The sequence below is a fragment of the Podarcis raffonei genome, chromosome 12 (assembly GCF_027172205.1).
Source record: "Podarcis raffonei isolate rPodRaf1 chromosome 12, rPodRaf1.pri, whole genome shotgun sequence".
NCBI classification, from domain to species: Eukaryota; Metazoa; Chordata; class Lepidosauria; order Squamata; family Lacertidae; genus Podarcis; species Podarcis raffonei.
The window spans coordinates 38,903,658-38,922,492 of NC_070613.1; the positions used below are offsets into that span (position 1 = coordinate 38,903,658).

Genomic DNA, 18,835 nt, shown 5'->3' on the forward strand with positions numbered 1-18,835 from the left:
CCCCACTCCACCTGTCAAACGTGACCTGTGGGGATAGGGAGAGATCAGTTCCCCACTCCTGATGTAAAAGAGTAGATTTCTGGAGCATAAGGTAAAGGTAAAGGAACCCCTAACCATTAGGTTCAGTCGTGACCAACTCTGGGGTTGCGGCGCTCATCTCACTTTATTGGCTGAGGGAGCCGGCATACAGCTTCCGGGTCATGTGGCCAGCATGACTAAGCCGCTTCTGGAGAACCAGAGCAGTGCACAGAAACGCTGTTTACCTTTCCACTGGAGCGGTACCTATTTATCTACTTGCACTCTGACATGCTTTTGAACTGCTAGGTTGGCAGGAGCTGGGACAGAGCAACGGGAGCTCACCCCATCGTGGGTATTTGAACCGACGACCTTCTGATCGGCAAGCCCTAGGCTCTGTGGTTTAACCCACAGCGCCACCCGCGTCCCCCTTCTGAAGCATACCTTATGTCAAATTGCAACGAACCCTCTGTTAAAGGAGCCACAACACTGAAAGTCCAACACAAGTAGCACACTAGGAGCTCTCGGTATTCTGGTGTGCTGTGGTGTATACGCCAGATACAACATGCCTTCTGGATGAATGCATTGCAGTTTTCCAGTATACAGCTCCATTTCTTTTCCAGAGCTTTACACATTGCTGCTGACACAGTCACAAAGTGGGGAGGGGGGGAGTATGAATTTAACACAGAGAAATTCAAATAGAAGATAAAGCCAAGCTGGTTTCCTTAGCACTAAGAAAACATATAATTTAAACATTTGGCAAACAGAGGATCAAATTCAGAAGGAAACAGCTCTATTCCCAGTCTTTCCAATGTATGTCTTAATAAATATTCAAATGTTTTCAAAAACTGCTGCATGTTTTCATGATTATTTTTTCATTTTATTTTTCTGTGTTAAACAGAGATGGTATGTTTATGTGCATATGCATTAGACTGTGATCCTAGCATGGTAGCAATGCCGCGTTTTGTGATGTGGTGCTGAAAGAGCGGCTGCTGCACCTGAAGCTAAGCTCTGTTGAGCTAGTGCCATGCAAATCGGGGCCTAATTAAAATCAACAGGATAAGAACAAATAATCTGCCAGTAATTAATTTGGAATACCAGGGAAGATTGTTTTATGGTATGTTTGTAAATCGCCTTCAACATATGTAAAAGGTGAGTGATTGATGAGAGAGAGAGAGAGAGAGAGAGAGAGAGAGAGAGAGAAATAATACTGGGCTGCAGACCTTATAGTCAAACATTTATCCTTTTTTTAAAAAAAAGCATCCACCTCCCAACCATTCCTCTCCCCACCCACCCATTTCAGGGCCTCCAATGACCTTGTTTCAGAGCCCCCCAACACCCCACCTCAAAATTAGCTGAAAGGTCTGTTTAGTGTCATTGATTCCCCTACTACTGCTTCTTTGCATTTTCCACCCCCATTAATATTTCTCTTTCTATCTTGGATTACTTGGTCAATAAGGTATCTTACAAAAGATGTGTGTTGAGCAGGGAGTATGATTGTGGTTGTACAGACTCACAGTACACGAGGAGAGAGTCTGAAAGGGGTTAGAGAGTGAGCAGGATAGCATCACTGGCTATGGAACAAAGAAGCCAATTGCGAGTAATGGCTTCATGGATTAATGGGTAAAAGTGATGCCATAGCTATGCTATGTAGCCAATATGATATGAATGTGGTGGCATTATTGGAGAATAAAGAGAAGAGAGCATAAATACTTGACTCAACTGGAAACCTGAACAGTAATCTTGTTATGACTCAAAACCCAGAATCTTACCTTTATCATTCCAACCAGTGGCGAAGCTGCATGCTCTGGCACCGGGGGCAGACAGCAGGCTGGGGCGTGGCTGGCACATGTCCCAGGGGCGTGGCATGCATCCCGGGGGCGTGGCATGCATCCTGGGGACGTACTTCGCTGCCCGCGGGAGTGTGGTGTGCGTCCTGGGGGCATTGCATGCCGCCTGCAGGGGCGTGCGCGATGCGTGTCCAGGGGGGCCGCCGCGAGGGTACCCCCTTCCCCGATGGTGCCGGGGCCGGTGCGCTCCCCCTGCCCCATTCCTCCGCCAGTGATGCCAACGACTGAAAGCCCTCTCAAATTTGGAGGTTGCAGGAGTAGCTTGCCTGGTGGTGCAGAGCTATAGCAACAGCCTTCCAGCAGGGGCATTACTCATGTTTACTGGGTGTGGAAAGGTGGCAGTGAGGTCTGGGCTGTGCAGAATTGCCTCCGCTAGTGTGCCCATGCAACTTCTCCTTTCGTACTGTGTCCACCTCCGAGTAAGTGGCAGTGATGCTGTTGCCAGCAGGCTATTGCTGTGGCTCTACCCTACCAGATGAGTCCCTTCTCGGAGGCTGAAAAAGGAACAGAGAATTCCAATATAATTCGCAAACCTCTCACCTAAACCAATAACTGGAATTAACTAGGTTTATTTTTGTATTAGGGACGCGGGTGGCGCTGTGGGTAAAGCCTCAGCGCCTAGGACTTGCCGATCGCATGGTCAGCGGTTCGAATCCCCGCGGCGGGGTGCACTCCCGTTGCTCGGTCCCAGCACCTGCCAACCTAGCAGTTCGAAAGCACCCCCGGGTGCAATCTGCACCTTAGAGCAGATTTATGCCACAAGGTGCCATAGGAAGGCACTGGACATAGTAAAAGATCCATCGCATCCTGGTCACTGTCTCTTCGAGCTCCTGCCGTCGGGACGGAGATACAGGACGATGAAGACAAGAACGAGCCGTCTTAAGAACAGCTTCTTCTCCAGAGCGATCTCAGCCCTGAATGGGAAGCCTGGACTTTGAAAGTCATCTAATCTTCCTTGCTGTACTATACTGTATTGTTTTAATTAGTGTTTTTATGGAGCAGTCGAGTAATTTCGTTGTCCCTGAGAGGGGGCAATGACAATAAAGATATTATTATTATTATTATTATTATTAGATACAGTAAATAGGGACCGCTTACTAGCGGGAAGGTAAACGGCGTTCTGTGTGCTGTGCTGGCTCGCCAGATGCAGCTTGTCACGCTGGCCATGTGACCCGGAAGTGTCTGCGGACAGCGCTGGCCCCCGGCCTCTTAAGTGAGATGGGCGCACATCCCTAGAGTCGGACACGACTGGCCCGTACGGGCAGGGGTACCTTTACCTTTATTTTTGTATTAAAGTAATATAAAAAGGTGTAGCTATTTTCAAGCATAAAAATAGATCCCGGTGAACTAAACTTATTCCCCTTAGTTCTGTTATCTAGTTGTCTGGCTGTGGAATACTGTTTGGCCCAGGTTTCTAGAAAAAAAAATTCTTTAAAATTCTGTCGGTTCCATCCCTTCCTTTTTCAGAGCCATTGCCTTAGGGCCCAGTCTTGTCATCATTCAACACACAGCTCTTTCACTGAAGTCTGGATCAAGAAAATTGTAAATCACACTGCATAAGAAGATTCAGACAGTTTCATTTGAAAGTGTTAAGATGTAAGACTATAAAAGACCATATATAGAGCATGCTTATACTATTCCAGCTGAGGCAAAAGTACCTTGAAAGCTAATGAAAACTTACTAATATACACAATCTGGAAAGATGATCAAAAAAACAATGACTAAAGTAATGCGGTATCCCTAAGGAATTTGATAAAGTAAATTTAAGCTGGAACGTGTGCCGAGAATGAACACCAGGGTGATAAAAGGTCTGGAAAAATGAGGTGCATCCATATATATATGGATTCCTATATATATATATTCATATATATATATATATAGTGTCAAAAGCCAGTGTAAGGTGATGTACCTTTAGCACTGGGACTTCTACAACTTATGGGCTACCATCTCCCATAAGTCCCATTTACCCATTTGATCATTTCACTGTTGCTAATATTAATCAGCTTTAAGACTCCCTGGGAAAGACCCTGGTGTTGGGAAAGATTGAGGGTACAAGGAGAAGGGGACGACAGAGGACGAGATGGTTGGACAGTGTCCTCGAAGCTACGAACATGAGTTTGACAAAACTGCAGGAGGCCGTGGAAGACAGGAGTGCCTGGCGTGACCATGGGGTCACGAAGAGTCGGACATGACTAAACGACTAAACAACAACAACAAACCCAGCATCATCAGCATCACCATATACCTAACTTCATATTCATCACCCAAAGCAGTTCTTCAGGAACCGACAAGATAAGAGTTTCCTTCTATCCCTACTTATGTTATAATGATAGTGCTCTATTCTGCCTTCGTCAGACCATAGCTGGTATACTGTGTTCAATTCTGGGCACCACAGTTTATGAAGGATGTTGACAAGCTGGAACGTGTGCAGAGGAGGGCATTTTTACTGATGGATGCTGGCTTTTACCTTCACTATCAAGGTTTCTTGTGGGATCTCCATTACAGCGTCTTGTGGCTTCAACTTGAGCAATATGTGTTTCTTTTCTGTTTGCTCATTTACCTACATGGCCATGCATACTTCTGTTCTTTTACTTTCCACCTAATCTCAAACATGGAGATTAATCTCTGCCAGCCCAATCCCAGCCATGTTTCATATTCCGAAGTACAGCTCATTGATTTCAACGGGTTGCCCTTGAGAACACGAATGCCCAGTATTTTAACCTGAGTCATAAAAACGGGTACCTGAAATGTTTGACCTTGGGAGCTAGCAGCACCTGGAAGCTGATAAGAGAAAGCATTTTTGCATGAATTAAGTGCAAACTAAGAGACAACTGATTGCATTACAATTGAATGTCTAGAAACTGCTGTACTACGAAACCCTAATCTATTTACCAACATGAAACATGACTCATTCAGGGTTTGCGGTATATTATCTGAGCAATAGCTGTACTGTATGGCTTCTTGATGCATGTACCTGTGAGGCCAGAGGTGGTTTGCTAGATGAAACCATTGCCAACCACTTTAGGTGAAAGAGAGCAAAGGGGAATCTCCACCCTTACTTTAGGCAGCAGTGGAGGTGCCCCATATATCGTAGCAATATTTTGTGCCCCATATATTGTAGCGATACAGTGGCCAGCAACTGTTTTGTCTAGGGAACTGGCCCAAGTTGGGTAAGCGTGCATAGCTCTGGGATGTTATTTGCTCATACCATTAGTACTAATGGCAGCATTGTGGTGGGAGACCCCACTCCAAGCAACCCACATTCCTTGTAAGATTTGAAATTAGAAATGACCCATGCATGTGTGGTTGGGTGGTGGTGGCGGCACCCCTCATTGCTATACCCCCATCTCATGTGAAAACGGCTTGCCCTTAAGTAACATGATGGATGTCACAATCAAGAAGTCAAAGGTTGGATGAGAAACTCAACATGACAAACTGAGAAAAGGGATGTATTTTGCACAAATATGAGGATAAGTTATATAGGCTTTAAGTGCTATTTTAGGTCGGTACATATAAGGAATTATGGACTATTACACTGTCAAAATATAGATGGCACTGGAAGATGCAGGCTGAAGAGGAGGACTGAGTCTATTAATTTAGGTCTGTTAATTGGGGCAGAGTTGGAAGCCTCTTGTCCTGACAAATTTGTTAGGCTTTTTCAAATTATTCTAAATAAGCACAACCATAATAAAGTACAATTGGTAAGGAGTGATAGGGTGCAGCTAAGCATTAAGCTAGCAAGCTACAGTGAAAGTAACCAAAGGCCAAAGAGGGAAAACTTAAAAGGGTTAAGGGAAATAAGCTCACCAATAACGCCCTCTAAAGTATATTGCAATTATTACAACCAACATTGGTGTAAGTTAATGCAAAATTAATAGGTTTCTAAAAACCCTCGCCTTAACAATTCGTAGCCAACTCTTCTGATCCTCCTCCAAATAGTCAAGAGGAAATAAAATATCAGAGAGTTCATCACTTCAATTTCCCCAAGACCCTTGCAGTTATTCTTCTTTGTGATTGAGTCTTTTAACTTTTTCATGACTTCAATCTTAAAAAAATAGACTTTAATTAAATTCAAGACTATTATTCCCCTTTAGGGGAGGTGGGAAAAACAAATGCAACTCAGATGCGGGACCTCTGAGCATAACACTATCCCTCTCTTTACAGTTCATTTTGGCATTTTTATATATTGCCTGCTAATAAAATGTAATGATTTTCATCTTTTACTTTGACATCTGAGACTCTATCTTTTATCTGTTGTTTACAGTGTTTCAGCCCATAAATAAATCATATGACAAAATAAATTACTTAATCTTGTGTTTTATTTGGAAACACATTAAAGCTTAGCTCTGTAGGAAAAAATCACTTTACACCTTAGAATTGCTTATATACTTTATGATTTTTGTGTCACGTTCAAAGAGCATCAAGGTGTCATATCAATAACAAGTGTTCACAAGAGCCACATTTTAAACCTTGAGATTTTTCTGGTGCTGTTTGATAGGAATGCACTGATATGAAAGTATATATTTCTTTGGCAAAGAGCATTTTCAGTTATTTGACTTTAAAACAAAAAACCAGCACCTTATGGTCTTATGGAAACTATCCCAATTCTTAGAATGATTTTTTTTAAAGTTATTCAGGTTTATTTGTCCACACTATTGTAATATTTATTGTCCTGTTGTGGGATCTTTCTAACATTTATTTATCCCACACATTCCTAGCTTATTTAAAATAAAATATGAAAGCACTGGATAGCCAGCAGCCCTTAGGCAAAGTTTCAATCTGCTTGGCCATTTTTGTGACTCCTCCTGGATATTTTCTAGTAAGTAGATACATACATTTCACGCTAAGGATTGAATAATTCTTTTTCTCTGTAGGTAAGTCAACAAAAGTTCCCATGCTTTGTGGGTTTCTTAAGTATTTGCTTCATTGATGAAACTTAGGGGAAAACTAGAAATAGATTTGGTAGGTAAACTGTCTTTCCCCTGCAGCTTTTGCTTCTGAGATGCGTCTAGTCCTAGAGAATGTACCTCTTTTCTTAGGTTAATTGCTGAAATATGATGTGCTGTGGCTGCATTCTTAGTCATTTCCAGATTCTATTCCAGGACATTTGGGATAGAGCCCAAGAGCTTAGCATGTTTTCCTTTTTTCATGGTAAAATTGTGCAAATATGCATTAGAGTGTGAAAACAAACAGTCTAATACATTTTTGCAAAGCTCTTTATGTTTACTGTTTATTGCAGATACCAGATCCTAATTAAAAATGCGCTAACAAAAGCCAAGATACAAAGAACAAAGATATAATGAAGCTTCATTTTTTAAAATGTGATTAATCCCAGGGGACTTTCCACCCTGCGTCAACTCCTGTAAAATTAAAGTTCATATGACGATGGAGAGGATGTAACATTAAATATTATGATGGGCCTCACCTAACTATGTTAAAAATGGATCGTGCCATGGTTATATTTTTGTTTTGTGGATTAAGCTCCTTTCCAAATAGCATAGCTGCATCCAGCCCTGCTCTTCAGCCTTAGTTTATGGTGGCTTGAAACCCTTCTTGGTTTTTGTTTTTTGCTTTAAAAATGAAATGAAATAAAGCACCTTCTGTACCTTTTACTAATTTAAAAAGGGAAATGATCAAATTTGTAACCTATTGTATTGGTTGGAATATTTAAAAAAAAAAATAACTGAAGCCAAATTAATATCAAAAAGCAATATTGTATAAACCAGAATTTTTGCAGGTTAGGTAGCAAATACTTTTCGTACAAATAAAGATTGATATTTCTGTAATCTATGGGAAGGCTGAGACGTGGGGTGGTATTCACCTAAGTTTTAGTCAGAGCAGACCCACTGAAATGAATGGACCTAACTTAGTCATGAGCCTATAGATACAATGTGTGTAAATGAAAACATACAGCTTCAATCACACCACGAAATCCAAATCTTCAAGATCTTTTCTGATTTGTCTAGCTGTCACCTATTTCCCTGACCCTCCAAAGTTCTTAATCTTTGAGTTACTCAGAAATATAACGCAGGAAAAATATAATACCTCGGGGCAAATACCTTGCTGTGTTCCCTGTATCCCACTGTACTCTTGGTACACAGAATTTTATTTGCCATATGCCCAAAAACTATATGACAGTGTGCACTGTTCCTGTCCCTAAAGTCAGCGCCCCAGCTGCTCATCTGATATGCCATACAATTAATAACTTTCTTTTAGCAAATTGTATGGATATGACATCAAACATCTGTCTAAACTAGTGTAACACTTGAATTGCAGCAGCAATCTATTCCTTCTCTGGCAGCCTTTTAGGAGCGAGCAGAATAGGGAGAGAGGAAAGGGGTGTCAGAAGAAGAGAAAGAGAAAATGGGGAGGCCCCACCCACAGTCAGCATGTCCCCCCCAACAGGTGACCACTATGGAAATGTGGACCACGAAAGAAAAAAAAGATTGCCCACTTGTGATTTAATGGATTATACTCTGTATCCCTGCTTTAAGTACAGGAATGGTAGCAGATAACTGCTTAGTGTGTCTGAAACCAGGAAGAAAAACATGTCAGAATAATTCAGTGCACTGTATTAGTGACTTTTATAGAGCTGCACATGGAAATATGCTCACAATTTTGTTTGGACAGGATGGAATGTTAACAGGTATGTGTTTTTGCTTTCCTCTATCTTTGACTGGGATGGACAGGGAAAACTGAAAATGTAGAAGGAATAAAAACAGGCAGTTTGAACAAAGCGATTAGCTGCAAACTTTGTGCTGAATATTTATTTCTATTTTTTCCTAATTACATTACATTACTACTGCTAAGCCAGGCCAGTTCTTCAGCTGGTGGTATAACAGCTCTGGCCAGTTCATCCTCCTCTGACTCAGGCTTTTTACCTGTGTTCTCTTCCTACAATATGAGACATGATGTATCACTCAAGCTGTGCTTACTTAGTACTAGACTCGCTGATATTTGTGGACTGACATCTTTGTAAATATGCAATGAACTGGGCTGCTTGCTGCCAAGTATTAGGACAAAATAGGCATAACATAAAATATTATCAGTTTGCCCGCACAGCATGCATTCACACCGAAGAAGAATAAAGAAGAGAAGGGATGTTTAAAACCCTCCCCGAAGTTAATTTTCTATCTCCATTCGCTCAACACAGACATCCGCGCCCTTGTGCTTGATATTTGTCCCTCTGATCCTATGACATCCCTATCCTCCTGTTTCTTCTAAATGTCCTGTACCACGCTGCAGAAGGCTGCAATCACCTTGTCAGAGCACATTTTATACCCCAAAGTCGCTGCCAGTTTTTGCCCTATACATCAACTCCTTCCTGATTCTGGCTGGCAGTTGCTCCTGCTGCACAGCAATTTCCAGTTATTTATTCAGCTTTAACCCTATTGTAAACAGCCTTGCCATGAATGCACAGTAATTCCATTGGGGCGAGCCATTTTGCTGAAATAACCTGAAAGTGGAAGGATGTTGGCAGTAGTTAATAGGGAAAAGACTCCATGTTGCATTCAGCCCCCATCTCTTTATTGTGGAAGCTTCACCTTTCATATTCTCCCATCTTTTGTTGTGCATATTTTTAGTATTTTCTTTCAGGGTTTTAACATCACAGCCGTTGGCTTTATTATTTCCCCTTCACTGGATCCTGGACTACCTCTCAGACATTGTGCATATATCACCGTCTACCTGGGATTTTGGGTATAGTAAATTAAACAGGATACCAGCAAACCACACTTGATTTGTGTGAATATTATTTTAATCTTCCTTTAGGAAATCAATGTCCAAGAAGAATTTGTTCATGCCTTTCATAGGCTGCACCCTGTAGTAGGTTGTGTTGGCTAAATTTAGCTCCTTCATGGGATATATATATACAGTGGTACCTCTGGTTACGTACTTAATTTGTTCCAGAGGTCTGTTCTTAACCTGAAACTGTTCTTAACCTGAAGCACCACTTTAGCTAATGGGGTCTACCGCTGCTGCCGCGCTGCCGGAGCACAAATTCTGTTCTCAACCTGAAGCAAAGTTCTTAACCCGAGGTAATATTTCTGGGTTAGCGGAGTCTGTAACCTGAAGCGTCTGTAACCTGAAGCGTATGTAACCCGAGGTACTACTGTATACGGTATTCATCACTGAAAATGTTTCTATATACAAATGAGCCACCTTGTTTCAGCCACTTTTAGAGTACAAAGCAATTGCAGAAGCTTGCCAGTGGTGGTTAGAGAGTTCGGCTAGGACTGGACATACTGGTTCAAATGCTCACTCATCTTAGGAAGAGGAATAGTAGGGGGAAGTAGCAGAAAGAACCATGAAGAAAGATGACGTGCTCCATTCTTGCACAGAAAAAAGAAAGGTCCTGAAGCAAGGGTAGATGGGTAATGATGTCAGAATCCACTCCAAGCCAGAAGCGTGGGAGAAGGCTTGGTTTTAACTGTTTTACTCTCACCATGTTTCTTAGTATTGATTTTGGGGGGCAATGCTTTGATCATTGTTTTGAATTTTATTTGTTCTATATAAGCCACTTTGGGGGCCTTGGTCAAAAAGCGGCATAGAAAAATTTACAGAAACTCACCGACAAATGAAAAAGGCTTGAAAGGCACTCTGCTGCAATAGCTGTTCAGACCATTAGGGGGCTTCAGGTCATGTGGCCATTAATTATGGCTGCAATCCTGTACTCTGTTACTTGGCGCTGAGCCTCATTAAACCCAATGGGGCATGTGCTGTGAACTACTTTACAGTTTCATTGTGTCCTGAATTAAGAATGTACAGTGTAAAGTAGGTGGCAAAGCAAGGTTTAATAGTGGTCAGAATACAGCACCGAATATAGGAAGTTGTCAAGAAGAGACTTCATTTCTCTATGTGGGAAATGTCTCCCCTTAGCAGAATTAGAAGGCCCTTTCCTATAACTGGGATTTGTGATAAGGATTTCCAGGTGAAAGGCCACAAGTTCAAGAAGACTTCATCCCTGGCAACTCTGATTTTCTAAATTAATCACTTTGAAAAAGTTTTCAACAAGTTAGTTTGTTGAGCCATGCTGCTAGCTGTCATGGCCAATGATGTATTCTTGTTATAAGTAATCCTTCAGTGAAAGTCAAGCTAAACCCAACTGTACACTCTGTTTTAGATTGCTTAAGACGCCCTAGTGCCAGTTTTCATTATTATTGATGCTAAACACTTCAAGAATATTTCTTGCTTATACAAAGGTCTTGAAGAGCTTCAATGATTTATGAAGCAAATAGGTTTCCTGGATGTCTGTGAAATACCACTGATGGATTTGGCAAACACAGTAGTAAGCACCCATTACGCCACCTAGAACACAGCATCTAACCTGTTTTTTTGTTCCATTAACAAGTTGTGAAAAAGTCATGATGGTGCTTTTAGCTGTAAAACACTTTAGAGTGTAATCTGTTTTTAGAAGATTAATTCAATCCCAAATACCGTGGAAAATGATAAACAACTTAAAGGAGACAGAGCATCTATCAGTATTCCCCTTTAAAGGAGACTGGAAGCAGATACTATGTTACAGCTCATAATAAGATTTCTTTCTTTTCCTTTCTCCCTTTTTTTTTTGCTTTGCAAAAAATGAAGAGGAAGCCTCCCACCCACCCCCTCCCTGTTAAACATTGGCCATACCAGTTTCTTCAGTTGTGTTGTGTGTATTGTAGCCAATTTGGCCTAGCTTAGTATTTCTAGAACTGCAATCAATCTTCGTGTTTATTTTGCATTACAACTGAGCATTACTAAGAACCACAAGCACAGCAAAGCTGTGTGCCTGGTTTGAATGGTGATGAAATGCAAAAAGCCAGACAGTTTCACAATCCAAATCCAACCCCTAGTCTCAGCCTGGAGATCTACCTCTCACTACTGTAAAGTTCTAGTAATGAATCTAAGATGCTTTTACAACACGTGCCTGCTTTTTGGTGCTCCCCATTCCTCACAGGGTTCAGCCAGGTGGGATTGCAAACTTCTTTTTTTACCAGGCCCTTCTCATCTGATTTTAGCAGCAGCTAGATTTGCACACCTAGGGCACTGAACGTGCTGATATTCCTGCCTCAAAAAAGCTTCAACAGCTCACTGAAGTGAGCAACGAATCAGAATGAAGGTATGCACTGAAACACACCACACTTAGGAAACCTTTGTTGCTCAGGCAAGGCCTCAGCTGAGACACTTTCCTGTCCAGGAATGCCCAATGACTAACATGGGTGGGCAAGTCCAGTCTCAGTACTATATTCCTTTTGTCAGGAAATGAGTTAAGCTGCAGTTCTGATAACTCACCACAAGGAGCAGCCATGACCAGAACTGAAGGTTCCTTCCTGGTTCTCCCTTCCGGCATCAGCTGATTTCTGCAGGTCAACGCTGAAGGCCTAAGAGTACCACTACCACCCCATTCAGCTGGCAATTCTAGAACCAAATGTGCCATCAATTTGCTGGGTGAAAGGCTTTGTCCTTGTGCAGCAGCCTATGGAGCTGATCCACATACAGAGACTGTTTTCTGAAGGTGAAAGACTGTACTAGGTACAGGCTGAACAGCTAGAATGCCTTGGAAATATACTACTGTACACCGAAATGCCGGCTCATTTTTCTTCTTCTCAGTGCACAAACAGTACTTGTCCCAATGTCTTCCTGAATTTTTGATTCCCTATGTACTCATAACTCGTCTCCTAAATTAAAGGATGCAAATGCACACAAGGCAAAGTTGGAAGTGCAGGGAAGAAACCGCAGAGGCCATACATTCTCTTAATTGTGTAAGGAAATAAGATGACAACAACAAGGCTTGAAGCGCCTTTGTTCTCTGGAAAATATTTCCAGTGATCTATGCAGGACTTAATACTTTCATGTATATTTAATATTCCATCATGAAGCACAGTACTTCATGGATACGGAAGCTTACATGATTTTCAGACTACAGCATGCGTGCATAACTCGAGTCACTCTCCTTGAATTTACATGTGAGATTAAAGTCACTGTACAAAACAGCCTCCCCCCGCCCTCATGTGCCATTCTTTGATCTCTTTTATAAGTGGAGACCTTACCACAAATACCCAAAGTAATTGTCCAGATAAAACTTGGAAGTTGGGATTTTTCAGCCTTCGGGACTTGATCGATGCAAAGCTGAAGAAATGTCCCTGCCGCTCTAGAGGTCAGATTAATGACACATTGAGTAGAAATCCACTGCCCAGTAATTCTTAAGAGATAATTCCAGGGAATATGTTCAGCAATAGACCCAGTGGGAAGCACTTCAGCCAGTGAGCTCATAGACAACGCTAGTAATGACCATTTAGATGGAGGACCACAGTTAGGTCCTAGATACAAAATTTAAAGAATGCAATTGTTGTTGTTTAGTCGTTTAGTCGTGTCCGACTCTCCGTGACCCCATGGACCAGAGCACGCCAGGCACTCCTGTCTTCCACTGCCTTCCGCAGTTTGGTCAAACTTATGCTGGTAGCTTCGAGAACACTGTCCAACCATCTCGTCCTCTGCCGTCCCCTTCTCCTTGTGCCCTCCATCTTTCCCAGCATCAGGGTCTTTTCCAGGGAGTCTTCTCTTCTCATGAGGTGGCCAAAGTATTGGAGCCTCAGCTTCAGGATCTGTCCTTCCAGTGAGCACTCAGGGCTGATTTCCTTAAGAATGGAGAGGTTTGATCTTCTTGCAGTCCATGGGACTCTCAAGAATCTCCTCCAGCACCAGAATTCAAAAGCAGCAATTATGAGCACACAATTAGCATTTCCTCACTGCACTTGCCTTTCCTTGCTGTTACGGGTTTGCATCTCAAAATAATTTTTCAATGTACAGTGATTAATGTGAGGTCGGGTTTGTTCTGTTTTGGCTTCTTTCTCAATGTTCACTTTATTACACTGTTTTTGCATAAAATAAAGATAAAAAATAATGTAATCTATACAGCAACTGAAAATCTAAGAAAAAAGTAAGTGTATAAATTAACACCCTTTTTATAAAATATAATTTATTCTACTGTAAAAACAGTCACGCCTTTTAAAAATAAGGGTGGAACTAATGGAGTAACCACTAAGGTTACTTGTGCCATATGCCTTGAAACAGTGGTTCAAACTGCCTTCTGAATATTTATCTTGGATAAGTATTCATTTGTTTTGCTAAATATATGTTTATTCCAAATATAGTAGGTGTCTGTCCAAGCCTCTTCAATGCCCCCTTTTTGAGCACATATATGCACACTTGTGCACGAACATATGCATGGTTAACAGCAAAAGAGAAAGAAAAGAAAAGCCACGTTCAACAGTCATATGCTATCCCCTCCTATCACAGTTTCCTTTTCCTTTCCTTTCTTTTTTACCTTTTAGAACTAATGGTTTAGAACTAATGCTTTTCGGAAAATTACAGGGAGATTTGCGAAATGAGACTTCTTCAAAAACACAATGTTATGCTTCAAATGAACCGTAGATCACAAAAATAAGTAACACGTTTACAAAAATAAGTGCCAAAGACACACTGAGATCACTTTACTAAAAGACAGCCAAAAATACATTTAAATTAGTATTATTTTTACCTTCTAGTAAATCATCAATGCCTCCTTTGGTGGGGGGAAGGGCATGAAGTTCAGTTTTGTGGCTCCGAGTAAAAAGGAAAGTTCTTTTGTCTTAAGTCCCCCCAAATATAAGCATGGGAATTTGTTTAGAAGCATTGTAAAATCTATTTTTCTTTTATCTGAGTGCAGATAAGGTCTATAGGAGATATTTGCAATTGCACATTTGGCTGAAACATGTAGGCTGCAATCCAGGAAGGCCACAGGTATTGCAGGCCAACAGTCTATGGACAGGGAAGGAGCTCTGTATGTTAACAGAACTTCCATCTGTCATAGATAGAAGCAGGAGCCTCTGCATGCCAGGGGCTCTGAGTCATGGCTACTAAATAATTGCCACAATTTTGATTTGTCCTGTTTTGGTATGGTTCAGTCTGGTACATAATGGTGAAAAAAGCTTGCCGAATCTTTTGATTGGAGCGTGTTACCCACTCCTCTCTTCTCCTGTGGTCTAGGAGCAGGCTTACAATAGAATTCCAAGCTTGTTTTGGGTGAAGGGACTTGTGGCCTGACTATTCTGCAGAATTATGTGATATTACTGTACCGCTTTGCCACACAATCATCAAATCACCACCTCCTGCGGAATAGCGAACCTCGAAAATGTCATGGCAGAGATAGCTGTTTTGGAATGAAAGAAGACTTACGCCTAATCTAGCACAGAGAAGACTAGTACGGTCTTCTTTTGGCCAAACATTTCTTTACAGCCGAACAGGGCTGCCTTCAGATAGCACTGCGAGTGGGAGAATAGATAAATGCAGGCATTATGGTCTGCACCTGGGTAGCTGCTTAGGTGCAGGTTCTAGCTGGGCAGCATAATAGTGTGGGGCAGCACTGCAGCCCACATGCTTGTTCTCTGAAAAAAATATATAGTTGGAATGACAAGCAAAAGGTCATTAAAGGTTCTGTAAACACATGCTATAAGGAATTTATACAGCGGATTTATATGCCATGAGAGATAGTTGCCTAGAGAATTCTGAACAACCCTTCTGATATAGCAGCCTTTCTGAAATACGTTTTTCAGCCTGTCCTCTCCTCCTAAGGGGGCTTTTAGGTCATTGACCCGTTTGCCCTTATGGTGGACCAGACAGTCCAGTAGGCCAGATCTTTACCTTTCCAACCCTGGTGGGCCAACTTTGACAGGAGAGAAGAACCACCCACCTGTCAATCATCTTACATTATGTTGTTGCCAGCTGATTCATTGGTGGGTTGTCCTGCTCACCTGTCAAAATAGCCCATCAGCCCAATAGCTGGTCATCAGGGTGTGGGCAGAGAAATGCTGTGAAAGCAGGATTGAACTCTTTGTGCATCAGCTGTTTGTGCCGGGGAGTGTGCTGGGACCATCAAGCTTTTACACCTGCCTTGCTTAAGATGCTACTTAAGTATTCTTGTCTTCTTTTAACATTTTTGTAAAGAATATTCTTTGCCTTTTTGGGTAGGAACACAGATGTGTTTGGTTATTGATACCATTGAAAGGTTTGGAATTTTATCCCTGTATTGTTTGTATTTTGTTACTTTGTAATTGCATTATTGCATTTGTGTGTATCTATTGATTCTTGGGAGCTGCCTTGGGAGCCTTTCTGGCTGAAAGACGGCATATAAGTAAACAGTAACATAACAACCTAACCTAACCTAACCTAACCCAATATGTGTGGAAAGGCCCCCAATGTGCTCAGATGACACCACAACTCATGGACATCATACAGATTAGACTGTGAAAAGTCATGGAATGAATTAGAGGAATAAGTGGAAATAAACCAAGGTATTATTTCCATGGCATGTTCTGCAAAAATAACTAGTATACCTGTATAAAGGTATAAAATATGACCTGGGTATTGCAACAAAATACCTAGAAGATGGGGGGTTTTAAAATTATTTTTAGGATCACTTGTAAAATTAACTATAGTAAGGTCGTAAAATATTGATTGTTTACCACAACAGGTGTTTTCACTTGTGTTCCATAATGCAATAACGAATCTATCACTTGGTTTTATTTGGGTGCTTTCACGCATTACAAAGTCCAACCAATAGGATTGTTTTCTGAGCTGTACAAGCAGTTAAGATGAGACAATCATGATGCTCAGTAGATGTGCAATATGCATTCAGTGTTTATTTGGGAAATTTTCAGACAGGGAACTGCCATCAGCATATTACCAGAATGTACCACTGGGACCTGATGATTGATTTTGCACATCATAGAAATAGCTAAGGAGATTTGCATTTGTGGCTGAATTACATTGTATAAAGGTAAGGTTGCTAATGCATACATTATCATGGCAAAGCCATAATTTTGTTTACATCGACCCTTCAGATGGTTGAGTTTGGAATTGAAATAGGCCGCCCAAAAATTAAAGTATTGGCTTTTGAATGGTCAGGTGACACCTTGGATCAGGGTTGGGGAACCTATGGTCATAAAAACATTGTTGGACTATATAGCTTCCTTTGTTCCTGACCATTGCACATGTTGGCTGGGGCTGATAAAATAATTATTAAAAAAAAATCTTCTAGGTATTTTGTTGCAATACCCAGGTCATATCTTATACCTTTATACAGGTATACTAGTCATACAACATCTGGAGGACATCAAAGCTTCCTATTTCTCCTCTAGGCACACAGGACAATGTACAAAAACCAGCTCCAAACTTCCTAAGAAAAATATCTGAGCTTATAGAATGCTGATGGCTGGTGTCTCTCTCTTTCCATAGGCAAGAAAGGATCTAAAGAAAGCAGATGTCAGACGAACTGTAGTGGGTTTCACAGAATCCCTTTCATCTACTTAAACCACTCATGAAGGAGTTGCAGGGTCATGCCAACTACCCTCTACCCTGATGAGCATGCAATTTTAGTGGGCAACTCTGTGCATGAAGATAGTATTTCCTTTGGAGCAGCTCAGGGTACCTTCATAAGGCCATGGAATATCATCACTGGGAGTGGAGCTAGTCCCCAAATGTGTGAAGACTTCAATGTCTGAAGACTTGAGGTTTTCATGAAGTCATGACACATTGAAATGATTGGCATTACCAATAAAGTCTATGGGTGCTTGAAATACAAAATGTTGTCTCAACTGTTTGGGGGTGTGGCAGAGAAGGAGAATGAAGGGCAGGGGCAGTTTATAGTAAGTATCTTGGACGGGGGATGAGAGATTGGGAGATGCCTTTTCCATTCCTAGAACTGCATCCAACCTCTCAATATAGCTATTTAAATTATTTTCAGGTTTGGCACTGACAGCCCTGTAGCACTGTCTAGCACAGCAGGGGAAGGACTCAAAACAAAAGTCCTTTAGTCTTTCTTAATTCCTCAGACTTAGACTGTGTACACACAGCAGAGTGGATTCAGTGCATCCTATGTGTGCAATTTTTTTTGGTGTCGCCCACATGTTGTTGTCCTCATCCAAATGGCAGCCCATACTTCCTCCCATTTAATTCAGATTTTCCTGATCCACGGATAATGGAGTAAGGAAAACAACAACAAAAACAGAAAAATCACATTTTACCGTACAATGATGTACTGAAGTATATTGTGTGAAGAGGGTTTTTAAAAAATGCACGTGGTGATGTTTTGCTGAGTGACATCTATCGCACTTCCTACTTTCACTGGTCAGATGCTCCTTGGTGGATTGCTTGTGAGGCCCAGTGTGGTGCACTGTCAGGCTTGAAGAATCCTCTCCCTCCCCCTGATGGCACCAAGAGGCAGGGAGGAAACAAGAAAGTTCTTACGTATGATTTATTCCGTCATCATGGTAAAAGACATTCCTCCATAATGGAGTTGCTCACACTGAGCTCCTCCCCCTTCCCCCTCTAGCAACAACACCTGCTTCTACGATGTCTGTCCATGAACAATTGTCTCTGTGTTCTTTGTTCTTGCACCCTTAATGAACGTTGTGTTTTGGGAGGGAGGGGGGTCAATGATGCTGTCCAAAAACATGTCAGCTAGCTGCTCTGCCTCTCCTCCCCCTTCTCCTAACACTATATAACTCTGCTGTTTGTCTGTCCCTGAGCTCTTATCTTCCTCAAAGCTGTAAATCAAGACTGCCTCCCTCCTCTCTGGAAGCTACAGGAGAAGGGGGAGGAGACCTCCACTATTCCTCCTCCTCTTCAGTCCAGTCCCTGACATGCACTCATTTTGCGCAAATACATCCCATCAAGCAACTCCCGTTAGTGTAGACAGGAAACTCTGAGACAGTTTAACGGAAAGTGCTCATATGTGGGCAAACATGCACAAAAGCACATACGAGGGGGAAAATTGTGCAATCCACATAAACACAGCCTTACCCTCTCCCCAAGTAGCTGAGCTGCACTATGACTAAGGAACATGTTGGTCATACACTGCAAGATTTTGTTGCAGGTCCCATTTGTTTAGTCACATCTGCAAATTGAAATCTGATTTATCATTTTGTATAGATCATGTTATTAATTTTTGT

General features: G+C 41.7%; 1 long non-coding RNA gene across 1 annotated transcript in view; it reads left to right on the forward strand.

Moving 5' to 3' along the window:
- LOC128398528 (uncharacterized) overlaps positions 1–17,207 on the forward strand; it is a 29,306-nt gene extending 12,099 nt beyond the window's left edge. The window contains exon 3 of the long non-coding RNA XR_008327155.1: positions 17,121–17,207. This is a non-coding gene — a long non-coding RNA (uncharacterized LOC128398528). The remainder of the gene's footprint in view (positions 1–17,120) is intronic.
- The last annotated feature ends 1,628 nt before the right edge of the window (positions 17,208–18,835 follow it).